At 43.0% G+C, this 27,155-nt stretch overlaps 1 non-coding gene across 1 annotated transcript; it reads left to right on the top strand.

Moving 5' to 3' along the window:
- Positions 1-23,489: 23,489 nt before the first annotated feature.
- Positions 23,490-23,596, top strand: LOC138396125 (U6 spliceosomal RNA). The gene has a single exon (XR_011235605.1). It is a non-coding gene; the product is annotated as a U6 spliceosomal RNA (small nuclear RNA).
- Positions 23,597-27,155: the final 3,559 nt, after the last annotated feature.

Here is a 27,155-nt window from a genome sequence, read left to right as displayed (position 1 = left end):
CACCCCTTCCTTGGCTCCAAAGTAAAGGCCTGGCAGGCAGAGCCAAGACCTGTTGGCAGTTTGGGCAAGTGGAGAGTCAGGTGAAGAGAAATCCCCAGTTTTTCTTGATTAAAAATTATCCAAGGCCGGGCGCGGTGGCTCACGCCTGTAATCCTAGCACTCTGGGAGGCCGAGGCGGGTGGATCGCTCAAGGTCAGGAGTTCGAGACCAGCCTGAGCAAGAGCGAGACCCCCCCCCCTACTAAAAATAGAAAGAAATTATCTGGCCAACTAAAATATATATAGAAAAAAAAAAAATTATCCGGGTATGGTGGCGCACGCCTGTCGTCCCAGCTACTCGGGAGGCTGAGGCAGTAGGATTGCTTAAGCCCAGGAATTTGAGGTTGCTGTGAGCTAGGCTGACGCCACGGCACTCACTCTAGCCAGGGCAACAAAGCGACACTCTGTCTCAAAAAAAAAAAAAAAAAAAAAAAATCATCCGGAGTGTTAACATGGAAAATCTGCATTGTGATCTGTGATGTGATGGTTCAACCAGGGCTTTGCCTGGAAGTCACCTAGGAAAGAAAGTATTTAAAAACACATCATCGTGCTGAAATAAATTCTTCTCAGGTTAGGGTAGCTTTTAGGGGAAAGGCGAATAAAGTGCGCAGGTGGGGGAGCAGCAGTCGTCAAGCACAGATGACCCTTGTTTTCCCCGGAATGTTGATTTTGAGCTGTTAGATGCCCGTGCAGGGAAGCCGGGTAGTAGGTGGAAGACGAAGCAAGGTATTCAGGAGAGAAGTCGGGGCTGGGGGTCTGTCTGGGGGAGTCACAGCGTGAGAGAGGGGCGTTAAAGCTGTGGGGTTGAAAGATCCTAGAACTGACTGTGCGACTAGACTAAGAGAAGAGGTCCTGGAACACTCCAGCGATAAGAGCAGGAAAAGAGGAACCGGAAAAGAATACAGGGAAGCATCCAATGGGCAGGAGAAAAATCAAGGGGCGTGGTGTCCTGGAAACCGAGCGAGCAAAGTGATTTAGGACAGAAAGCGATACCCTGGGTCACACGCTGCCTGCCCACCGATAAGGTAAGGTGAGACCAAAAGCACTGCTGGATTGAGCGAGGCGAGGTCATTGGTAATTTAGCAAGTAGTTCTAGCAGAAGGATGGGGAATAAGAGAGATTTGGAGAATTGTGGACTTCAACTACCGAGAATTCTTTGGGGATTTTTGCTACCCAGGAGAGCATTCACTGGTGGTGGTAGGGGGAAGCCAAGAAAGACTCATTTTTTGTTTTTGTTTTAAAGATTGGAGAAATAACAGCTTTTGGGTACACTAATAGGAGTGATTTAGTAGCACAGGAAAAAAATAACGATGCAGGATAGGGTAGAATCGGCAGGTCAAGAGGGGATGAGATTTAATGATTTAATGCCTTGGGCTGGTCCGAGGGCAGTGGTATCTACACTTGATCACAAGTTACAGATTTTCTTGTTCCTTCTCCACTTCCCTCCCTCTGCTTCACTTGACTAGGCTTAAAAAAAAAAAAAAGAAGAGAAGACAATTTAGTGGTCTTGAATTGGAGAACAAAGAGTCTATGAGGGGGTCAAACTTTTTCTTTTTTTTGAGACAGAGTCTAGCTCAGTCACCCAGGGTAGAGTGCAGTGGTGTCATCATAGCTCACTGCAACCTCAAACTCCTGGGCTCAAGCTATCCTCCGGCCTCAGCCTCCCAAGTAGCTGGGTCCATAGGCACTCGCTATGATACCTAGCTAAGTTTCTCTATTTTTAGTAGAGATGGGTTCTCGCTCTTGCTCAGGCTGATGTCAAACACCTGAGCTCAAGCAATCCTCCCGCCTCGGCCTCCCAGAGTGCTAGCATTACAGGTGTGAGCCACCGTGCCTCGCCTGCAAACTTTTTCGATACAGGAGCAGATAGTAAATATTTTAGCCTTTGTAGGTTGTATGGCTTTTGCCAGAACTATGCTTATTGCTCTAGCTCTAAAGCAGCCATAGGCAACACATAATAAATGAACATGGCTGTGTTCCAAGAAAACGTTATTTAGAATCACCAAAATTTTAATTTCATATAGTTTTTGCATCCCACAAAAAGTATATTCTTTTGATTCTCCCCTAACCATTCAAAAATATAAAAGCCATCCTTAGCTGGCAGGTTGTACAAAAGCAGGCAGAGAGCATAGCTCACCCACCCAGCCAATGTAACAGGCAAGAAGCCAATGTAGCTGGGTACGATTAAGTTGGATACACGTGGTGAGGGGAATCTGCAAATTCTCCTGAATGCTTCAGTTTTCTCAGTGAAGTAGGATCCTGCGGATGAAGATGATGGAGAAGATAGAGAAGGTTTGAGGAGAGAAGCACAGGCGTAAAATACAGAGCATGAATTGACTGGGGAAATATAAGTGGGCTGATTTCACCAGACAGCATGAAGATCCCGTCTGAAAGGTCTGCAGTCATGAATTTAGAATGAGACCTGCCCGGTGGGGTTGTGCTTTGCTCAGCCAGTCAGTTGCAATGATGGGGACACAGCGCTGTCAGAAAGTTGGGCTTTAACTCCAGCTGTGGTTTTGCTAAGGGAGGTTCAAGCTGGAGGGAGCCACAGAAGTTGAGAGTTTGTATAAGAGAGTGATTGTAGGGTTGCCAGAGTTAGCAAATAAAAAGGATAGGCATAGTGGAGCGTTCCCGTAGCCCCCGGTTACTCCTGAGGTTGAGGTGGGAGGATTGCCTGAGTTCGGGAGTTTGAATCCAGCCTTGTCAACAAACACAGTGAGACCCTCATCTCTAAAAAAACAGGATGCGTAGTTAAATTTGAATTTCAGACAAACAATAAATAATTTTTTAGTATAAAAGTTGTATAAGTCCTATGATTAGGAGGGAAAGAGAACAGGAAGCAGATTGAGGGAGATTACAAATTGGAGGATCCGTGGATTGGAGGTTCTGGTGGGGGAAAGGCTGTTGGAGAGGGCCACCAGGCCACCAGAAAGACACAGCTGAAATGCGAGAAGGTGGAGGCGTGGAATCAAATCCTTGACTTTGAGATTATGAGCAGTTGCAGTTACTGGTTATGACAAGGTTTAGGTCCAACCATGAGGGTGAGTGGGGGACACTGGGTGGAGAACAGTGTCATTGGAGGTAAGGATTTCAAGGAACAGAGTCCGAAGGGTCTCATACAGGGACCTTTAAAATGCCATAAAATGACTAAAATAGTTGCATGCTTACCCTATGACGAGCACTGTGTAGGGACCTGAAGTTAAGATTTTTAGTAAGAGTGTCCCAGTCTGGGATGATTTGTGGAATCTGCAGAGGCAGGAAAGGTCATTTAAAACTGGATCAGGGAGGCCTTTGGAATGTTATGCTAAGAAATTTAGTTTAATAGCACCCTCCTTCCTGCAGAGAAAGCAGCAAAATTAATTAAATCAGCACACTTCCTTCTCATTTGGCATACCTGAATATGAACATGTTTTAAGTACTTAAGACACATTTCTCCCTTAGTCACCAACCTTTTTTTTTTTTTTTTTTTGAGACAAAGTCTCGCTCTGTTGCCCAGGCTAGAGTGCAGTGGCATCAGCTTAGCTCATAGCAACCTCAGACTCCTGGGCTCAAGCAATCCTTCTGTCTCAGCCTCTTGAAGCTGGGACTACAGGCGTGCACTACCATGCCCGGCTAATTTTTGCTATATATTTTTAGTTGTCCAGAAAATTTCTATTTTTTTAGTAGAGGCGGGGTCTCGCTCTTGCTCAGGCTGGTCTCAAACTCCTGACCTTGAGCAATCTTCCCGCCTCGGCCTCCCAGAGTGCTAGGATTACAGCCGTGAGCCACTGTGCCCGCCCAACCAGTCTCTAGCCTTTTTATTCCATAGTTAAAGGTAAGACATTCCAAGTGAGTAGTTCTTGGTTTTATTGCTATGTATATGTAGTCACAGGGGGTTGGTTGGATCATTAACCATACCTCTCTTTTACACATTATGATGTCATACAAATTGAGATTGGATAAACTACAGTAAGTTAATTCTAAGCCATCATAATATTCTGGTTGCCTTTCTTTTAAAATGGAAGTAATTTAGAAAATACTTTAAAGTCATGTGGGTTTTGTTTTTTTTTTTTTTTTTTTTTTTTGCATTTTTGTTTCCTGAAACAAGTGAGTAAAATCAGAATGAATGAAAAGGGGACAACTGAACCCTTAAAAAGTGCCTTGGGTCCGTGTGGCTGTGCTGGGAGGTTGGCTAAAGAGGGCTTGGGGAGGAGGCAGCAAGCACAGTCCCTCATCTCACTAGGGGTGTAGGTAGGTTCAGACCCTTAAGGAGAGAGAAGGACAAGCCAACATTTCTTACTAATTAAGGACTCTGCACTGCTTAAGTGTGCACACACTTCTACCCTTCCCCACTGTCAGTGACAGGCTGTCACTAAGATTTTGAAACAAACTGGAAGTCAAAGGAGGACATGGAGAGGGCTTTAGGGTAGTTAGGTTTTCAAATTAAAGTTCGCTATGAAAAATGATCGCTAAGACGTGTGGCTACTTAAGATAAAGTGAGATCCATCTTGGTATCCAATCAGAAATGGAAAAGAATTCTTTCCAAGCTATTTCCATAGGTTATTTGCATAATTATAAGATACAGCACGTTTGGGAAAATGCTGCAGACTCAGTAGAGAAGCAGAAAAGCAACAGCATCTACAGACATCCTCATGGGGTCTGGAAAGGAAAGCAAAGCATAAGTGAAAGGGAATAGGTGACTGTTAAAAGCCCTCCAACCTCATCCTGGAGACTAAGTTCCCAGAGGGCAGAGAAGTTGCATAGCTATGTCTGCAATTCTAGCAGACCTCCTGACATCAGTGAATTTTTTTCCTTTTAAAAAAAAATTTTTTTTAATTTTATTTTTATTTCAGCATATTACAGGGGTACAAATGTTTAGGTTACATATATTGCCTTTGCCCCACCTGAGTCAGAGCTTCAAGCATGTACATTCCCCAGATGGTGCACACTGTACCCATTAGGTGTGTATAGGCGCATGCCCTGCTCCCCGCTCCTACCTGCCTGACACCCCATGAATGTTACTACTATATGTGCATTTAAGGGTTGGTCAGTTAAGTCAGTTAATACCAATTTGTTGGTGAGTATATGTGGTGCTTGTTTTTCCATTTTTGTGATACTTCACTTAGTAGAATGGGCTCCAGCTCTGTCCAGGATAATATAAGAGGTGCTAGACCACCGTTGTTTTTTGTGGCTGAGTAGAACTCTATGGTATATATATATATCACACTTTATTAATCCACTCATGTATTGATGGGCACTTGGGTTGTTTCCACATCTTTCCAATTGTGAATTGTGCTGCCATAAACATTCTAGTGCAGATGTCTTTTTTACAGAATGTCTTTTTTTCCTTTGGGTAGATGCCCAGTAATGGGATTGGTGAATCAAATGGTAGTTCTACTTGTAGCTCTTTGAGGTATCTCCGTATTGCTTTCCATTGAGTTTGTACTAGTTTGCAGTCCCACCAGCAGTGTATGAGTATTCCTATCTCTCCGCATCCACATCAATATTTATTGTTTTGGGACTTTTTGTTGAAGGCCATTCTCACTGGAGATAAGTGATATCTCATTGTGGTTTTGATTTGCATTTCCCCGACTGGAGATGTTGAGCATTTTTTTTGTATTTTTTTGGCCATAAATCTATCTTCTTTTGAGAAGTTTCTGTTCATGTCCTTTGCCCACTTTTTGATGGGATTGTAATATACAATATGGTACATATTTGTGGGGTACATGTGATATTTTGCTACCTGCATAGAATGTGTAATGATCAAGTCAGGGTATCTGAGGTGTCCATCACTGATTACTTTTCACTTCTATGTATTGGGAACAATTCAAGTCCTCTCTTCTCGCTACTTTGAAATATATAACACATTGTGGTTAACTACAGTCACCCTACTCTGCTCTGGAATAACAGAACATATACATTTTATCTAACTGTATGTTTGTACCCGTTAACCTACCAGTCTTCATTCACCCCACCTACCTTTTTAGCCTCTGGTCTCCATTATTCTACTCTCTAGCTGCATGAGATCAACTCTTTTAGCTCCCACAGATGAGTGAGAACATGTGATATTTGTCTTTCTGTGCATGGGTTATTTCGTTTAACATAATGACCTAACAGATGTTTTTTGAGTGAATAAATGAGTACAGAATAGTGAAAGAAAACCTTGGGCATCTCCTAGGCTAGCTTTGGCCTTTCACCCAGATATGTGGCCTTGGGCAGATAAATTAGCATCACTCTCTTTTTTTTTTTTTTTTTTTTGAGACAGAGTCTCCCTCTGTTGCCTGGGCTAGAGTGCTGTGGTGTCAGCCTAGCTCACAGCAACCTCAAACTCCTGGGCTTGACGATCCTCCTGCCTCAGCCTCCCGAATAGCTGGGACTACAGGCATGTGCCACCATGCCTGGCTAATTTTTTCTATATATATTTTTAGTTGTCCAGCTAATTACTTTCTATTTTTAGTAGAGACGGGGTCTCACTCTTACTCAGGCTGGTCTAGAACTCCTGACCTCAAGCAATCCTCCCCCCTTGGCCTCTGTGGGTGCTAGGATTACACCTCGGCCTCTGTGGGTGCTAGGATTACAGGCGTGAGCCACCATGCCCAGACTGAATTAGCATCTCTGAACCTCAGTTTCCTCATGTGAATGAGACTAATTTTGGCCAAGGTCTCCTTACCTTTTGCAAAGATAACACAGCACCTAACAATTTAGGAATAGTGATTGTTCTTGTTACTGATAGGAGCCAAGTTTAGAAACAACTTTAGAACTTTTGTTAGTAATAATAAACAAAAGTTTATTCCTAAATATATGTGTAACAGGGTCTAAGATAGCACTTCATTGTAGCTACAGGTAGAAAAAGATGTTATGGTGGGAACCCAGATGTTTAAATAGGAATGGAATCAAGGGTCGCCATCGCCTCAGGCACGAGGAACAGCTTGCTTTTTGACAGATTTCTGAATTCCACCCATGGCCAGGGGCTCTGCCCCCACCCCTAGCCTTTGCTTTTATCTTCTGCTTCTCCTTTTGTTTCTGCTTGAAAGCCTCATCTTCCTCGTCTGCTTCTTAGGCCGTTTCTGGGGCTGCTTCTTGCCACCGTCACCGCCAGACATGGCAGACGGGTTACCTGCCGCCCCTTCCCGGATTCTGCTACCAAAATTCAATTCTTTTCTTTTCTTTCTTTCTTTCTTTTTTTTTTTTTTTTCTTTTTTTGAGACAGGGTCTCACTCTATTACCCAGACGGGAATGTAGTTGCATCATCATAGCTCACTGCAGCCTCCAGCTCCTGGGTTTATGTGATCCTCCTGCTTCAGCCTCCGAGTAGCTGGGACTACAGGCACACACCATCATGTCTGGCTAGTTTTTCCTTTTTTGTAGAGATGGAGGTCTTGCTATGTTGCCCAGGCTGGTCTTGAACTCCTGACCTCAAGTGATCCTCCTCCCAAAGTGCTGGAATCACAGGTACAAGCAGCTGTGCCCAGCCTTTTTTTTTTTTTTTTTTTTTTGGAAAACCTTTAAAATTCTGGAAATCTTGGAACCTAGGAGAAAAATCTCCAAGTATTCACTTTCTTTTTTATTTATTTATTTATTTTTTTATTTTTTTGAGACAGAGTCTTGCTCTGTTGCCCTGGCTAGAGTGCCTTGGCATCAGCCTAGCTCACAGCAACCTCCAACTCCTGGGGTCAAGCGATCCTTCTGCCTCAGCCTCCCGAGTAGCTGGGACTACAGGCATGTGACACCATGCCCAGCTAAGTTTTTCTACATATTTTTAGTAGTCCAGCTAATTTCTTTCTATTTTTGGTAGAGACGGGGTCTCACTCTTGCTCAGGCTGGTCTCGAACTCCTGATGTCAAGCGATCCTCCTGCCTTGGCCTCCCAGAGTGCTAGGATTACAGGTGTGAGCCACCGCGCCCGGCCTTCACTTTCTATTATATGTCCACTCATAAAGAAGACAATTTATATACATTATGTCATCTGATCCTGCAAAAAATCTTTTGAGATAAGCACTCCTGAAAAACTATAATAGATATGCAAAGAGCTAAACTGTAGCTAAATGATGCAATAAGACTTCGGACCCAGACTGTCTGATACTGTCAGATTTTAGTCTGAAATGTCGGTTCTTGGCTGAAGAATGACTAGACATACCAAAGTTAGGCAAACACAAAAATGAGGTTTATGGAAGACAGGAAGATATAATTATAAGGCAAGAGCAAGATATAGGTTTACAGAACGTGGTACTTATGTCACAGGTGACGACCGGACCCATCGTCGCAGCAGGGCAAGCAAAGGGAAGGGCAAAAAGAGAGGTTGGCTATGGTCTGCATCCTATTTTATAGTACCCAGTATGGACCTCCCTCGTGGTTCAGAGGTCACCATGGAACTACTTTGATTGGACAGTTGGGAGTCACATGACCTGAGCCTAACTATGCATGTGGGTTCTAGGTCACTTCTCGGACTTTATGGTACCCATGCTGCTTGGCCTGTGGGCTAGAGAGTCCTCTGCATTCTTTTGCAGCTGGTGCACCAAGTTCTAATTGTCAGACTCATAGGGTATTCCCTCCTCCCCCAGGTATGGAGAATTAGAGTGGGGCAGGATCAAGATACGGGCAGCGGGACCAAGATACGGGCAGCAGCACCCACTTTCGTCCCTAGAAGACTCAGAATCCCTTGCTATCTACCTAACAATACCAAAACCCATGTTATTTCTACTATATCAAAATGTAGGTTATTCTTTTAGAATGTTAGAGTTGGCTTTAGAAGTTTAGTTCCACCTCCCACCCAGAGCCCAAATCTTCTCAGCAATAGTTATTTCTAGATTTGGGGCAATAGTTATACCTCTTAAGACAGTCCAATTCATTTTGAATGGTACTGATTATTCAAAAGTTCTTCTTTCCAAAAAAATGAAATCAGTTTCTATCAATTTCACTACGTTGGCGCTGGATCTGTTCTCTGGAGCTGGATTTCCCAGAGTTAATCCAGTGCTGGCCTGAAGGTGTGGCTGTGTCCTAGTGGTGGTTCCCTGCACTAGATGCTCAGAAAAAGCTTGCTACATTGAATTTAGCTTTGCCCGTTCTCAGCATGATTGCTAACAGATGAAACAGTTTGCATTTCAATCACTCCAAGGTCACTGCTGCTTTTGTGCTATGTGAGATGCTGGCTGTAAATCCCGGCCTGGACATCCTCCTGGGAAGATCAATTTATCCTCTCACTAATTCACTAAGTCAAGAAGTATTTATTGAGTGCCTACGACGTACCAGGCACTGTTGTAAATACTGGGCCCATATCACTGAACAAAATAGATGCCTGCCTCTGTGAAGCTTATTTTCTAGTGTGAGGAAATGGAGAATACATAATGAATATATAATCTTTTAGAAGGCTGTTAAATGCTGGGAGAAAAATAAATCAAGTAAGAGGAATTGGGAGTGTCAGAATGGGAAGTGTGATGGTCACCACTGAAATGGATTGGCCACGTGAGTGAAGATGATGAGGGTGTGAGGAAGGTGGCTGTGTGGATGTCGGGACAGAGCGGAGGAGGCAGAGGAAACAGTGCAAAGTCTGCGATGCTCAAGCATGCCTGGCGGGCTGGAGCACAGTGCGTAAGGCAGAGGTGACCCGCCTGCTGTGCTGTTCAGTGTGGTAAACCCTGGCCACATGTGGCTCACACTTGAGAGGTGGCTGGTCCAAACTGAAATGTGCTGCCTGATTAAATGACATACCACATTTCAAAGACTTTGAAATGAGAAGTATAAAATTTCTCTATTTTTGTACTGATAAAATAATACTTTAGATAGAAGTGGACCCTAAGGAAAAAAAAAGATAAAAAAAAGTAATAATAATACTTTAGAGATTAAATTTGATCTATTTCTTTTTACTTTTTTTTTTTTTTTTTTTTTGAGACAGGGTCTTTCTAACATTGCCCAGGCTGGAATGCAGTGGTGTAATCATAGCTCACTGCAACCTCAAACTCTTGGGCTCAAGCCATCCTCCTGCCTCAGCCTCCTGAGTAGATGAGATTTCAGGCGCATGCCACTATGCCCAGCTAATTTTTCTATTTTTCACAGAGACAGAGTCCCACTATGTTGCTCAGACTTATTTCGAACTCCTGGGCTCAAATGATCCTTCTGCCTCAGCCTCCCAAAGTGCTGGGATTACAGGCATGAGCCACCGCACCCGGCCTCTTTTTACTTTTTTAAATAGCTCCTAGGGAATTTAAAATGCCCTCTATGGCCTGCAGTATATTTCTATCAGACTTCGCTGGTCTAAAGTCTTTTAGGCCTTTCTAAGGATTTTGGCCTTTATTCTGACTGATGTGGGGAGCCCTTCGTTTTTTTTTTTTTTTTTTTTGAGACAGAGTCTCACTTTGTTGCCCAGGCTAGAGTGAGTGCCGTGGCGTCAGCCTAGCTCACAGAAACCTCAAACTCCTGAGCTCAAGCGATCCTCCTGTCTCAGCCTCCCGAGTAGCTGGGACTACAGGCATGCACCACCATGCCCGGCTAATTTTTTCTATATATATTTTTAGCTGTCCATATAATTTCTTTCTATTTTTAGTAGAGACGGGGTCTCGCTCTTGCTCAGGCTGGTCTCGAACTCCTGAGCTCAAAAGATCCGCCCACCTCGGCCTCCCAGAGTGCTAGGATTACAGGTGTGAGCCACCCTGCCCGGCCGAGCCCTTTGTTTTGAGCACAGCAGTGACATCATCTGGACTTTTAGAAAAGTATCCTGCTGGCTGAATTATTGAGAATAAATTGTAGGAGCTCATGCGGGGAAGTAGGGAGACCAAGTAGGAGGCCGTAGCCCTGGGTGGTAGTGGTGGTGGCGGTGGTGAGACGTGGTCAGAATCCCGGTACATTCTGAGGGTACAACCAACAGGATTTCCTGAGGGATTAGATACGGGGTATGAGAGAAAGGAAGGAGCCATGACTGTGATGATTTTGGCCTGAGAACCTGCAAAGGTGGGCTGCCATTAGCTGAGACAAGAAGACTGGGCAGAGCAGTGGAATCTGAGGATATCAGTTTGGGTGTCGTGGGCCCATGGAGAAGCTGAGTGGTTGAGTGTTAGCGTGTGGAGCTCAGGGAAGAAGTCTGAGCTAGAGAGATAAATGTGGGAATTACAGTTATATATCAAAGTGGGATTTAAAGTCAAGAGACTGGAGGGGCTCACCAAAGGAATGAAATTATGTTTACAAAGAAGTCGTCCAAGGACTGAGCCTTAGAGTACTTGGTGATTAACAGATTGGGGAGAAAAGGCAGAATCTGTAAAGAACTAGGAAGGGAAGAGGAAAAGCCAGGTGGCGGTGCCCTAAGACTGAAGAATGTGTCTCCAGGAGAAGCTAGTTGTCAGCTACATTGAGTGCTGTCTCTAGATAAAGTTGAGATGAGGACAAAGAGTTGACCAACGGATGTAGGTGGCACAGAGGCCAAGAGGAGCTTCTTTAGAAGGGTCTTAGCGAAAGCCCGATTCCAGTGGGCATAACTGGGAATAGCAGGAAAGGCTTTGGAGTTGGTATCAGAGAGTATGGAAAACCCCAGGAATTTTACCAGAAAAGAGAGAGAAATGGGGTCATAGCTGATAGAAAAGTGGGGCCAAAGAGGGATTATAAATAATAATAATGGGATATAGCACAGCAAGTTTGTGTGCTACTGGGGATAACCCAGGAGAGAGAGGAACACTGATGATGTGGGGAAAAGGTGGAAAATGGTGGAGTCACGTTCCGTGGAATGAGAGGGGACTTTACCTGGGGCATGGAAAGGTCGCCCTGAGGAGCCAGGACAGCTCACCTAGCTAACAAGCAGGAAGGCTGACCACAAGGGCGCAGATGGGTGGGGGCGTTGTGGGAGTTCTGCCCCGGCCACTTCGCTTTCTCGCTTTCTCCGTGAAGCGGGAAGCGAAGCCGTCAGCAGAGGGAGGTGTGGGAGCTCGGCCAGGTGAGTTGAAAGTGTGACTTAGAAGAGCGCCAGAGTGAAGGGACTGGGGAAATACAGGACGATGTTTATGGATGTGGGTTTACAGCGAAGGCCCAGCCTTGTGGTACCTGCGAAGATGCTGAGGGTGTATGCAAGGGAGCGATCTCAGCCATGAGTTGCTCCGTCAAACAAACATCTGCTGAGTGCTCGTCGCAGCCAACAGTAATCAAACTGCTTTTCAGGCTCAGGGTCGCCACCCACGTGCGTGCTCCCGCACTGCCCCCCGATGGCCCTGGCAGGAACCGCGGCTGAGGCGCCGCGCGAGACGAGGCTGCCGCCTGCTGCTGCAAATACGCCACTTTCTGGCGAAAAGGCTAGTTCTGTGTGGCCATTACCTCTGCCTGCCTCCACCTTTCGCTTTTCTGATCTTATTCTCAGTAACAAGCAAATTAATCCCTGCTAAAGGGTACTTTTTTCCTGGGACTGTTTCCATCTTAGCACATAATTCAATATCCAAAAGCCCTTGAGAGCCACTGAAATGAAATAGTCATTGAATTTCAAGCATCTGTGGAAAATCAGTGCAGGGACTATTTTAGATGCAAGGGTCCGCACTGTGTTCCCACATCCTGCCCCATAGATGGGACACCACACCCAGAGTAATGAGTTCTGTGCTTTTCTATCACAATCCTTAAAATTTTTGCAGGGGGGAGGAGGGAACAGGATCCGGCTCTGTCACCCAGGCTGGAATGCAGTCGCGTGATCATAGCTTGCTGTAACGTCTAATTCCTGGGCTCAGGTGATCTCCCACCTGAGCCTCCCATGTAGCTAGGACTACAGGTACATGCCATCATACCTAGCTAATTTTTTTTTTTTTTTTTCTGTAGACATGAGGTTTTCTTATGTTGCCCAGGCTGGTCTCAAACTTCCGGCCTCAAGCGTTCTTGTCATCTTGGCCTCTCAAAGTGCTGGGATTACAAGTGTGAGCCACTGTACCTGGCTACAATTCATATTGGAGTTAACTGAGAATCGGTGATGCTCTGGGTCCCAAATAATGCACTCATCACCCAGTGATTTGGTTTCAGGAACTTTGAATATTCTTCACTCTTCACACTTCCTGTGTTGATTAAAATTTTTACAAGGAGTCTTTTTAGTGTAACAGTATTAGAGTCCTTTAAAAATTAAATAAGTCATCTGATAGGACTAGACAACATATCGGGCTTTATTTTGCTAATATGTTAGATTAGTTACCCAGCAGCAGGGCCCAGAAGAGATGGAACTGCAAATGGGCAAGTATTTTCCAGTTATTTTTTATTTTTATCAAAGTAATACCTGCATATAAATTCAAGTAGCAAAAAAGTGATGAAAAACTGCAAATAGCTGATCTGCCTTTTTCTTTTTTCTTTTTTTTGGAGGGACAGAATGTCACTCCATTGCCCTGAGTAAGTGCCATGGCATCAGCCTAGCTCAGAGCACCCTCAAACTCCTGGGCTCAAGGGATCCTTCTGCCTCACCCTCCTGAATAGCTGGGACTACAGGCACACACCACAACACCCAGCTAATTTTTATATTTTTAGTAGAGATAGGGTCTCGCTCTTGCTCAGGCTGGTCTCGAAACCCTGACTTCAAGCAATTCTCCCTCAGCCTCCCAGAGTGCTAGGATTATAGGCGTAAGCCACGTGCTTTGCCCTGATCTGCATTTTCTTGTCTCCTAGCCCTGTACCCACAGAAAAAAATTACCCTTATTTCTTTGGGCAATTTCACTTAGCATTTATTTCCATATTTCTGAATAATATGCTTATATTGTATCTCTCAACTTATTAGCTTTAGACTTTATTGATTCTTCTCCCCAAGATAATTATAAGATAAATATTTTTGGTTAGTCAATGGTTAGCATTTACACTACTTTGACAAACAAATATCATTCATTGCTGAGATATAATCCTTTGTTTTTCCTGGAAATAAAGATAATTGCCTCACTTTTTCATTTACCTGATTTTATGTGTATCCATAATTAATTTATTTTTATGAATCTCTGCCACACACTGATCAATAGTATCTTCCATATGCATAAATCTTTGCTTCTCATTTTTCCTGAATACACCTCTGTATTGGTTAGGATTCTCCAGAGAAATAGTACTAATAGATGTGTGTGTATGTGTGTGTGTGTGAGAGAGAGAGAGAGAGAGAGAGATTTATTTTGAAGAATTGGCTCACATGATTGTGGAGGTTGGTAAGACCAAAATCTGCAGGGTAGACTAGGGAAAAGTTGATGCTACAGCTCAAGTACAAAGGCAGTCTGGGGGCAGAATGCCCTTTTTCTTGGGGGACATCAGTCTCTGAAGGCTCTTAGGGCCTTCAATTGATTGAATGAGACCACTCATGTTATGGAGGGTGCTCTGCTCTGCTCAAAGTCTACTGATTTAAATATTAATCTCACCTAAAAAATACCTTCACAGCAACACCTAGACTAGTGTTTAACCAAATATCTAGGCTTCATGGCCTAGCCAAGTTGGACACATAAAATTAGCCATCATAATTTTAAAAACCTTAACCAATATAACCTCTCTCCCAGAGCCTCTGTTCGTGAGTAGAGCCCTCTGCATGCCTGTCTGGCTGGAACCTCACACACCATCATCCTCGTGTTTTCTTAATTATACTCTGAAATGCTTTCTCTTCATTCAATTATGCTCATTTTGGCGGAACCTATCTTTCAGTAGCTTCCATGAACAGAAAGTAATTTTTTTTTTTTTAATGGAAGATACTTGCTCTGGAGAGAAAGTAAAATTTTAAAGCCCTTATGTGTTTAAAAGTATTTGTATCTTTCCCTCACACTTGACTGGCATGGGTCATACCAGAATCATGGCCCACTGTAGCATCTCTGGGTTGAAGATGGTTTTCCCTTGGAATTTTTGAGCATTACTCCCTTTTCTTCTGGTTTTCTAGAGTTGATAATTTTGAACAATCCAGTGAAATTTTGATTTCCCCTATTTTGCATGTAACCTTTTTCTCTCTGGAAGTGTAAGAATTTTTTCTCTTAATTCTCAGTGTCCTGAACTTTCATAGTGATGTATCCAGGGCAGGTCTTTTTTTCACTTATTGTATTGAGCACTGAGAATTTTCAGTCTGGATTATCATGTCCTTTAAGAAAACTTCTTGTGTCACTTTGTTAATTTTGGTTTTGTTCACTTTTAAATGATTTCTTCTGGTAGCTTTTAATTTCAGTTGGGTGGACTTTTTGCTCTGATCCTCTAAATTTATTTTCTATTTTTGTTCTCTTTCAGTTTTAGTTTAACCTTCTGGTTGGTGGGTTTCTCTGATTTAATTTTCCTACTTACGAATTTTTCATTTAGACTGTTACATTTACAGTTTCCCAGTGCTCTTTCTTGCTTTCTGATGGTTTTTCTTTTTTTCTGTTGCCTCTTGGTTGCTCAAGGACCTTAATGGCATAATTGCTGCATCTTCTTGCACAGTTTTTCCTCCAAGGCTTGGTTAGTTTTAAATCTTTCTTTTATGTTGGAGACTTTTCCCAAATGTGTTGTCATCCTTGACTGTCCATATTCACGAGTAAGGTCATTTTTTAATAAGCTGATTTGAAGTTCTATGTTGGACTTACTGACTGGTGGGTTTTCTATTAAGGGATCAGTCAGTGAGTTACCCTTCTCACTGGAGAGTCCTAAACTATTTGCACTTCTTATTTCCAAGGCCATTCGGTTTTTGCAGCAAGGAAGGGCCATCCACATCCTATAGCCAGAAAGCAGTATCCAGCCATAGACTTCACTGCTGACCTTCTGAGGGCAGGCTGGGGACAAAGACTGCATCTCCACAGTTCATAAGTAGCCTTTCATTTAATCATGCTCATTTCAGTCAGGTGCTCATCCCAGCCTTCCCTGTTCTTTATGTCCCCAAATTCCAAACTTCTGCAAATCCAAAGCTTTGGTTATTCAGTTTCCCAAGAGAACAGTCTCAGATTCCCTGTGGGGTGGGGAGTCTGATGAGTGGATAGGAGAGAATGAGCTCAGTACTTCAGCATTCAACCATTGCTTTTGCTTCATTCAAGTCTGGCCTTCCTGGTACTTGGGAAATCTAGTCACTAAGTCTAGCAACTCAGTTGCCTTTCTCCTCTTCCATATCCACCTCCGCTTAGGTCGTAACATTCTCCCTTGCTAAGTCAGTTCCCCTGGTGTCTACTTTGTCTTCTAAAAATTCATTGAAATCTGTCTTCCACTGTGGCCTCCTAACTTCTTTTTTTTGGGGGGGGGCCCTAATGCCATTTTATTTATTTATTTACTTTTATTTCAATAGATTTAGGGGTACAAGTTGTTTTTCGTTACATGGATGAATTGTATAGGGGTGAAGTCGGGCCTTTTAGTGTACCTGTCACCAGATTAGGGTACGTTGTGCCTGATGGATAATTTTTCATCCCTTACCCCCTTCCTACCCTCCCCCATTTGAGTCTCCAGTGTCCCTCATACCACTCCAGATGCCCCTGTATACTCATAGCTTAGCTCCCACTTATAAGAGAGAACATGCAGTATTTGGTTTTCCATTCCTGAGTTACTTTACTTAAGATAATGGCCTCCAGTTCCACCCCAGTTGTTGCAAAAGGCATAATTTAGTTCTTTGTAATGACTGAGTAGTAGTGTTCCATGGTGTATATATATGTATATATATGCGCCACATTTTCTTTATCTACTCATTGCTTGATGGATACTTAGATTGATTTCGTATCTCTGCAGTTGTGAATTATGCTGTGACAAATATATAAGTGCATGTGTCTTTTTTATATAATAACTTCTTTTCCTTTGGGTAGATACCCAGTAGTGGGATAGCTGGATTGAATGAATGGTAGGTCTACTTTTAGTTCTTTGAGGAATCACCATACTATTTTCCATAGAGATTGTAGTATTATAATTTACATTCCCATGGGATAAGATGATATCTCATTGTGGTTTAAATTTTTATTCCTCTGATGATTACTGTTGAGCATTTTTCCATATGTTCGTTGGCCATTTAAATATCTTCTTTTGAAAAATGTTCATGTCATTTGCCCACTTTTTAATGGGATTGTTTTTTTCTTGCCGAGTTTGGGTTCCTTATGGATTCTGGAGATTAGTCCTTTGTTGGATGTATAGTTTGCAAATATTTTCTCCCACTTTGTAGGTTATCTATTTACTGTGTTGATTATTTCTTTTTCTGTGTAGAAGCTTTTTAGTTTACTGAAGTCCCATTTATTTGTTTTTGTTTTTGTTGCAATTGCTTTGGGAGTCTTAGTCATACAGTCTTTTCCTAGGCCAATGTCCAGAAGAGTTTTTCCTAGATTTTCCTCTATAGTTTTTATGGTTTCAGGTCTTAGATTTAAATCTTTAATCTGTCTTGCGTTAATTTTTATATATGGTGAGAGATGGGGATCCAGTTTCATTCTTCTGCGTGTGGCTCTCCAATTTTCCCAGCACCATTTATTGAGAAGGGTGTTCTTTCCTTTGTTTGTTGTTGTCTGCTTTGTCGAAGATCAGTTGGTTGTAGGTATTTGGCTTTATTTCTGAGTTCTCTATTCTGTTCAGTTGGTCTATGTGTCTACCTTTATATCAGTACCATGCTGTTTTTGCCTAACACCATTTTAAGTTCCTTTTCAGTTACTCTAACAGGGTTTTCCGAAGGAGTGGAAATAAATGCATGGGCAATCTGCCTTTTTTGGAGGGGTAGGGGACACACAGAGTCTCACTATGTTGCCCAGGCTGGTCTCAAACTCCTGGCCTTAAACAATTCCCCCACCTCAACCTCCTCAGTAGCAATTTCCCATTTTTAACAATAAGTTCTAACTAGGCAAGTTTTCATAAGGAGACAGAGGTGGGACTTTATCTGGGAAGGGGCTGCAGGGCAGGGCTGGGCATACTAGGTGGATTGCAGGTACTGAGCCCCTGGGAAAAACTGAGAAAGGTACAATCCAAGGGTTTGCAGAGAGGAAACCGCAGAAAGCTGGAGCACTCAAGGGGCTGTCATAGTTTTACTCTGGGTAATCCTGCTTGAACCAACCATCATACATATAATCAATTTAATACCTGCTTTTTCTAAACTAAGCACACAAATCAAAGGGCTATCAATGCTCTTCCCATCCAACCTGTACAACCCTCTCCTCTCCTCATCACTTTTTGTTGCTCTCTTCTCATTATTTCAGGGTCTGTAACAGAACTTGGGGGTATTTTATTATTTTCTTTTTTTTTTTTTTTTTTTTTTGAGACAGAGTCTCACTCTGTTGCCCGGGCTAGAGTGAGTGCCGTGGCGTCAGCCTAGCTCACAGCAACCTCAAACTCCTGGGCTTAAGCGATCCTACTGCCTCAGCCTCCCGAGTAGCTGGAACTACAGACATGCGCCACCATGCCCGGCTAATTTTTTTCTTTGTATATATATATTTTAGTTGTCCATATAATTTCTTTCTATTTTTAGTAGAGACGGGGTCTCACTCTTGCTCAGGCTGGTCTCGAACTCCTGACCTCGAGCGATCCACCCGCCTCGGCCTCCCAGAGTGCTAGGATTACAGGCGTGAGCCACCGCGCCCGGCCTATTTTATTATTTTCTAAGTACATATGTTAGCAGGCCTGATGTCATATAGACACACCTTCATATTCAAAAACAGACATTAGCTGTCAAAGGAAACTGTCACATAAAGTCATAGGATCAGAAGGACCTTAAGATGTTGCCTAGCTTGTATTTCTGTGCCTCAAGATGAAATTATACTTAGGAAGTGACTTCAAATGCACAGTCACAACTACTGAGAGATGGTAGGGACAGAGGGACCAAGCTGGAGATGGTGGCAAAAGACCTGTGTTGGTGTCCCTGACCCCATGTTGCCTGGTAACGAGCAGATGGCTGAGATCCTCAAGTTCTTCATCTGCAAAATTGCACAAATACTTGCCCTGCCTGTCTTGGAAGGTTGTTGTAAAATCAAATGTGGTAATTTAGATGAAAATATTTCTTAATTGTATACCATGCTGGTGTATTTATAGATAAGTTAATGGAATTTTCCAAGAACTTTGCAAGGTGTTATGTGGAATGTGCAGTTAATAGTGGTACAGTTTCTGACCTTATGATACTTAAAATTTAGTAATATCTCTTTAGAGAAGAGGGGAAAACAACAGATATAAATCTGGCTTATTTTTTAACACTGGAATGTGCTTCTCAAACTTGAAGTAACTCAGTGCATACTTCTCTGATTCGTGACTGCTGCCATTAGCTCTAGCTTGCTTTTTTTCTTTGCCTACAGCGTATGATACCAGATTGTACCTCCAATAGTATTCAGAGTTGCTCTAACCTGTAAACAAAGGCTTATGAAACTTGGGTTATAAAACAACCCTAGGCTGGGCGCGGTGGCTCACGCCTGTAATCCTAGCACTCTGGGAGGCTGAGGCAGGTGGATTGTTTGAGCTCAGGAGTTTGAGACCTGCCTGAGCAAGAGCGAGAGCCGGTCTCTACTAAAAAAATAGAAAGAAATTATGTGGACAGCTAACAATATATGTAGAAAAAATTAGCCGGGGTTGGTGGCGCATGCCTGTAGTCCCAGCTACTTGGGAGGCCGAGGCAGGAGGATTGCTTGAGCCCAGGAGTTTGAGGTTGCTGTGAGCTAGGCTGATGCCACGGTACTCTAGCCTGAGCAACAGAGTGAGACTCTGTCTTAAAAAAAATAAAAATAAAAAAAATAAATAAAACAACCCTAATGTATATCAATGGATAAATGGATAAATAAAATGTGGCATATACATACAATGGGATATTTATTCAGGATTAATAAGGAAGGAAATTTGATAGATTCTATAACATGGGTGACCCTTGGGCATTTATGCCAAGTGAAATAAACTTAGTCACAAAAAGACAAATACTGTATGATTCCAATTTATGAGATACCTAGAGTAGAGGCAAAAAGTAGAATGATGATTGTCAAGAGCTGGGGGAAAGGAGTTATTGTTTAATGAGGACAGAGTTTCAGTTTTGCAGGTTAAAGAGAGTTCTGGAGTTAGATTGTGGTGATGTTTGCTCAGCAATGTCAAGTACTTAGTATTACTGAACTGTACACTTAAAAATGGTTAAGATTGTAAATTTTATGTTATTTGTATTTTATAACAACTTTTTTAAAAAAATGAAGTACTAATACACGCTACAATATGGATGAACCTTTAAAACATTGTGTTAAGTGAAATAAGTCAGATGCAAAAGATCACAAATTATATGATTCCATTGATATGAGGTTCCTAGACTGGGCAAATGTATAGAGACGAAAGTGGGATAGTGTTTGCCAATAGGGTTGGGGGATGGAGAGTTATTGTTTAATGGGTACAGAGTTTCAGTTTGGGATGAAGAAAAGATTCTGGAGATGGATTGTAGTTATGGTTGTGCATCACTGTGAATGTACTTAATCCCACTGAACTGTACATTTGAAAATGTTTAAAAGGGGGTGCATGGCGGTGTATACCTGTATTCCCAGCTACTCAGGAGGCTGAGGCAGAGGATTGCTTGAGCCCAGGAGTTCAAGTCCAGCCTGGGCAACATAGAGAGACCTCGTCTCTTAAAAAGTTTAAAAGGGTAAATTTTATGTAATGTATATTTACCATAATAAAAAATGAAGAAAAAGCTTAAATTCAGTAGCATGCTCAGAGATAAAATTAGACGGGCATGCTTCTCTGGAGTTTTACACATGTACCGCACAGTAGTAGGCGCTCGATGCACTTGGTGTTGAGTTTTACTGGATTCCTAGGTAACAATTTTCAAGTGATTTCAAGGCTGAAATGGTTCTCAAGGCTGAGTTTTTTCGGACAAAATTTGGAAGTGTTAAAGAAAAGATGACTAAGCTTTCAATAAATACTAAGTTCCAGCTATTACATTACAAAAAAGGTAGAATTATAGGCACTACACTTTCAAGAGCAAGATACATTTCAGCCGAGTTCTATTCCTAGCCTTCTAAATGACTGGGATTTTTGGTAAATAACAGCCCTTCTACTAGCGGGGATCTTGGGCAATCGTTTGGCCCAGCCCATGCCTTCAGGCAGGTCAGATAACACTGTCCCGTTTTGCAGATGAGGCAATCCTGGTGCCCAGAGAGGTAAAGAAGCTTGTTTCAAGTTACACAGCCAGTGGAGGAGTGGTGTCCAGAACTCAGGAGTCCTGCCTCCCGGGACCTGTGCTTTTTTCTTCCATGTCACGCTCTGTTTTACGTAACTTCTCTGGGTCTCTGTTTTTCTACTACATTCTAGAGTTAAAATATTAGCCATCCTAATTGTTGTGGAAAAATTCTTTGAGTGTCCCGGGTACTTGCTTATCTAGGTACAGGTGAATGATCCAAAAGCTTTTACGGGGGAGATGTGGTAGTTATCTGCAATCCAGTCCTGGATTCAGAATCTAAAGACAGGCATCTGAGCATGTGACCTGGATGAACTGGGTAATCTCTCTGAATCTCAGGTTCCTCATCTGTTTAAAAGCATGCCAACTCAAAACACTTTTGTGAGTTAGCCGAGGTTTGTTTGTGAATGAATGTATTTGGTAGGGTGCAAAGCAATGGTGTGGTGCAGGGAGCCTTGGGGGCCCCCAGACCCTTTCAGGAGGTTTTCAAGACCAAAACTCTTTTCATGAGAATACTAAGATATTATTTGTCTTTCTTTACTCTAAATCAATCCCAAGTGTACAGCAGAGTTTCCAGAGGCTATGGGCATATGATATTTGTAACAGATTGAGTACAGAAGGATATAGGAGATATCTAGCTATCTTCTACTAGGTCAGACATTCAAGAGATTTGCAAATACATTAAGCATTGTTACTCTTCTCATTGATTTTTTGTTTTGGAGATACAGTATTTTCCCTGAAAATGTTATTTATGTTAAAATGTAATGGGTTGTTACTGTTGTTTCAGATTCATTAATAAACATTTAAAATTTTTCAGTTCTAATTTCTAATATGGTAATTATTGTCAGATATAATCACATAAACAAAGCTCTTTGAGGTTCTCGTGAATTTTTAAGAATATAAACTGGTCCTAAGACTAAAATATTTGAGAACTACTTCTATAAAGTACTATATGAATAGTAGATATTTTTACTTAATATCATTGACTTTAAAAAAGTATCACATGATGAAAAAGAATGCATGCTTCTTATACAAAATTTAGAAAATTATAAATATAAAAAAGGAAACAAACATCAGTAATCCTATAACTCAAAAAACAAGTCACCATTTATTTTTAATTAATTTATTTATTTTTTTTTTGAGATAGAGTCTCGCTCTGTTGCCCAGGCTAGAGTGCTGTGGTGTCAGCCTAGCTCACAGCAACCTCAAACTCCTGGGCTCAAGCGATCCTCCTGCCTCAGCCTCCCGAGTAGCTGGGACTACAGGCATGCGCCACCATGCCCGGCTAATTTTTTCTATATATTTTTTTAGTTGTCAAGCTAATTTCTTTCTATTTTTAGTAGAGATGGAGTCTCGCTCTTGCTCAGGCTGGTCTCGAACTCCTTGAGCTCAAACAATCCACCCGCCTTGGCCTCCCAGAGTGCTAGGATTATAGGTGTGAGCCACCGTGCCCCCGGCCAGGTTTGGTCTTTAGAAGTGAAGGATATTATACAGAACTTGGAGAAACTGCACATGAGAGCCACAGATGGCTTATGATTTGAGAAGCCCTAAAGGAAAAACCCAAAGTTCAGTTTTACACAGCACGGAAAAGTGGTCTCTGAGTGTGCCCTGACTACCTGCTTTAGCAACTGCAGGTGCTGAGTAACTGTCTAAGGGGGCTGACAATCTCCGTTCTCTGTGTCCTGCACATGGATTTTCAAGTGAGACATTATGAAGAATTTCCTAATTTTAAGGGGTATCAGGCAAGTCACTTTGGATGTCCCCTTTTTGGAAGCATAAATGAAAAGGGGAGTGGTTTATTTTGAAGTCTGGGCTAGGTTCAGGCTCACCTAGACTAGGAGGAAGGGAAATGGGTTAGCTGATCTCTAACAGGGGTAAGTTGATGACACCCAATTCCAAGGAGTGAAAGCATAACAGGTATCTGTTGGGTCACACGATTGGAACGGAGAGGCCTGGAGCTGGCCTCAGGCTTGACTGTGTCCAGCTCTCTCCCCTTCCTTGCCTTTGTCCATCTCTTGCCTCTCGTTGACCCTATTCTCTCGGATCCTGCCATGTGGCTGCAGAGATGACCATCAGCAAGTCTGAGGTCAGGCTTACAACTGGGCATCTGAGATGAAAGGGCAATTCCTCCACCTCTAATTTGGAAAATTCCAGGGAAAGACAGTAGGTCGGGCCCCATGCCAGAAAGGACAGAAAATTCTAATAATGGACAGCCTGGGGGAAAAAGCAATTTCCTAAAAAATGGTGAGGTAAGGAGGCAGGTGAATGTTGATACTGAAGGGATCAGAATGTGAGATAGACATACTCTACCACGAAGAAAATGACTTTTAACATCATTCTTCTCCAGTTGATATTCCTCCTTTGACCAAGGTCAATTTGCTGATGGCAAGAGACTGAGCTTGTAAACATCAAGTTACTTTCCCTCTTTGTGCCTCAGTTTCCCCATACTAATATAGCTTAATAATATTAGTGCTCACTTCGGCAGCACATATACTAAAACTGGAACCATACAGAGAAGATTGGCATGGCCTCTGCACAATGAGCACACACATATTCATAAAGTGTCGCATATTTTTTTCTAATATTTGATGTGAAAGTAGGATGACTATAGTTCACAACAACAAACAACTATATTTCAAAATAGCTAGAAGAGAGGACTTGAAATGTTCCCAACACATAGAAATGATAAATTATTGAGGTGATGGACACCCAGACTTGATCATTACACAGTCTATACATGTGACTAAATATCACGTTACCTAATACATACATATAAAACTATGTATCAATTAAAAAAACTGGCCGGGCGCGGTGGCTCACGCCTGTAATCCTAGCACTTGGGAGGCCGAGGCGGGCGGATCCTTTGAGCTCAGGAGTTCGAGACCAGCCTGAGTGAGAGCGAGACCCCGTCTCTACTAAAAATAGAAAGAAATTATATGGACAACTAAAAATATATAGAAAAACTTAGCTGGGCATGGTGGTGCATGCCTGTAGTCCCAGCTACTCGGGAGGCTGAGGCAGAAGGATCGCTTGAGCCCAGGAGTTTGAGGTTGCTGTGAGCTAGGAGGACGCCACGGCACTCACTCTAGCCCGGGCAACAGAGCGAGACTCTGTTTCAAAAAAAAAAACAAAAAACTGTATTTCATAAGGTGGTTATGAGGATTAAATGTTTGGAACAATGCCTGACACATAAGTGCTAAATAAAAGCCCATGGTGGAGGGACTGGGCAAGTGGGTGAAACTGGAGCCTGGAACATCCACTGAGATAGGGTAGATGCTGGGAGGATGGACAGAGCAGTGAGTGCAGAAGTTCATCCTTTAGATGGAATAAGGTATCTGGAGGCTGTGAGTTGGAAACCACAGGTGGCACGTAGTCTGGGCAAACCAAACCCAACAGCCCTGAGGGTCTGGCATAATCCTTGTCATGAACCAGAGGCAGCACGATGCTGCTCTCTCTCTCCCTGGGCCTCTGAGCATGGTGAAGTGTGAAGGTAGCCCGTCATGATCGACATTGTGTCTTGGACGTTGCTGGCATCTAGTGTCTGGGGATTCGGTGCATGGGACAGTCATGCACAAAGAAGAATTATCCTGCCCAAAATGCTTACAGCACCACTGTTGATGGAAGAAACTGTGATGATCTCCATAGGCAGGCCTCAGAGGGGTAGGGAATGGAAGATTGGATACTGAGAAATCCAGTCGTTGGTGGTTGAAGTCAGTTACCAAGCAACAGGGCCTTTAGAAACCTGGCTTAAGGCAGGATTCCTGTGTCCAGGGCTGAGGCACAGAGTGGAAAGAGTGACACGGAACTCTGAGGGTCCAGGAGCTGAGACATACTCCAGACATTGACAGCACAGGGCCCCTCGTGCAGAACTGTGGTCAACAGGCCTGTGTCTGAGTTCTACCCCAGCTCTGCCACTCAGATATTTGTGTGATATTATTTCTCTGAGCCTGGATTTCCTCCTCCATAAAAGAGGCATCATAAGAATAGTAGCTCCCTGATAGGGATGCTGTGAGGATGTAGTGTGATAACACAGGAGGTGCCTAGCATGGCACCTGACTCATTGTGAGTGTTCAGTCAAGGGCAGCTGCTAATGATTGTCATTATTAACAGCGATGACAGATCCAATTAGAAGAATTTGGGTAATACAGTGGGCCCTTGGCCTTAGAAAGCAAATATGCCATTACCAATCTGGGACATAATGTCACAGATCCATCAGAGTATTGAGATAGAGCCCTCAGTTCCCTCCTAGGTCACAGTAGGGCTGGTTCTTGGGACAAGGATGGCTCTGATGCTGCAGTTGGGAATCAGCAGGTCTCTCTGTGACGAAAAGAAGGAAATTGGGAGATATCAACTTTGTCATGAAGGAACTAGCAGCCCTGCTGGGAAGCTAAGACCAACACGCATCAACAATTAAAAAGCAACAGCAGCTGGGTGCGGTGGTTCACACCTGTAATCCTAGCATGCTGGGAGGCTGAGGCAGGAAGATTGCTAGAAGCCAGGAGTTCAAGACCAGCCTGAGCAAGAGTGAGATCCCCATCTCCACACAAAATAGAAAAATTAGCCAGGCGTCATGGTGTGCCCCTGTAGTCCCAGATACCTGGGAGGCTAAGGCAAGAGGATTGCTTGAGCCCAGGAATTTGAGGTTGCTGTGAGCTATGATGACGCCAGTGCACTCTAGCCTTGGCGACAGAGCGAGACTCTGTCTCAAAAAAAAAAAAAAAGCAATAGTATGTACAGTAGGATTATAACTATGCAGATAATATCTGGTTATGTACATAGGGGAAAACAAAAGTCTGAAAGGACATGACCGAAATGTTAGCAGTGGGAATCTACGGGAGATGAGAATATGACTTTCTTTAAAACAAAAATCTTGAATTTGTTTTGTAATTAGAAAAAAGTGTTAGTCCTAAATGATATAAAACAGCATATATTTCAGAGTTAAGAGTTCTGGAACACCTCAGAAATAAATCACATGTTCTAGAATAGTGTGGGAAGGTCTCATAAGGAGGTGGCATTTCAGGGGTCCTGCAGGATGGCTCAGGGTTAGATGTATGGGTGGGAAGACATTCTAGAGAGCCCCTAAGCAAGTGGGTGATGCACCTGTTAGCAGTTTATTACCTCTCAGCTCGAAGTCCACTCTTTGCCTTGCTGTGTGACTCTGGAGCTAGACCCTGTAGACATTTCTCTTTTGCCAGTTGGCACAATCACAGGCTTTGTCCTGATAACAGTGTGTTTGAGGGATGGACAAAGATCCTTCTGACCAAGGAAGAGACTACAGGGGAGACCAAAATTGGTCAGATAAGGGGCAAGCAAATTACGCAGGGTCTTAAACTCCAGGCAGAAGAAGAGTTCATTCACGAACTGAAAGACCAAGGAGAAACCTTCTCAGCATTGTCAAAGGGCTCTTAGGGCCTGCCCCCCATGACTATGAGGCTGCCCAAGTTTTTACCTTCCATTCTGCTCATTTGCTCTTGCCAAGCCTCGCTTCTGACAGTCTGGGCCTTCCTGACGGGCACTGACCCCTAGTCATGTTGTCCATGATCCTGCCACTGCCTCAAACACCCTCTTCCATTCCTTGGTGCCTTGAGACATATCTATTAATATTTGTTCTTCAGCAGGCCAATCAGGCATTGTTTTGGTGAGTTTCCCCTGATCCTCCCTCCAGCTTAATAACTTTCCCCTCTACATTACTTTGAGACTGCCTCCATTCCATGCATCAAATTACATTGAACTTATTTAGTATCTTTGTTCAACCTTTTTATTAGACTGGACTTCTTACTGGCTTTAGTTCTCCCTTGTATCTCCAGAGCCTAGCAGACATAGCACATGAACTGAACTGACTTGGGCTGTGCTGAGGATATTTCTAGAAGGAAGAATTATATATCTGGGGGGATCAGAACGCTCAGAGTTAGTGGGAAATCATTGCTGGGGTTAGGATAGCATTTTGTTGTTTCTAGTTTAGGAGATGTTGGCTGTCTGCTATATATTCCAGTAAATTCCCTCACCATAGTATCTCTCTCCCTCTGTCTGTCTGTCTTCTCTCTTCCACACAGGCAGGGTAGAGAGTGGGAGAAGCAGGATCCTCTGTGAATCTGTCTTCCTTGGGTCCAACCCATAATGTTAGGAGAAGAAAAA

The sequence above is a fragment of the Eulemur rufifrons genome, chromosome 15 (genome assembly GCF_041146395.1).
Source record: "Eulemur rufifrons isolate Redbay chromosome 15, OSU_ERuf_1, whole genome shotgun sequence".
Taxonomy (NCBI): Eukaryota; Metazoa; Chordata; class Mammalia; order Primates; family Lemuridae; genus Eulemur; species Eulemur rufifrons.
Note: the sequence above shows the minus strand (reverse complement) of the source record. Positions and strands in the feature narration are given on the sequence as shown.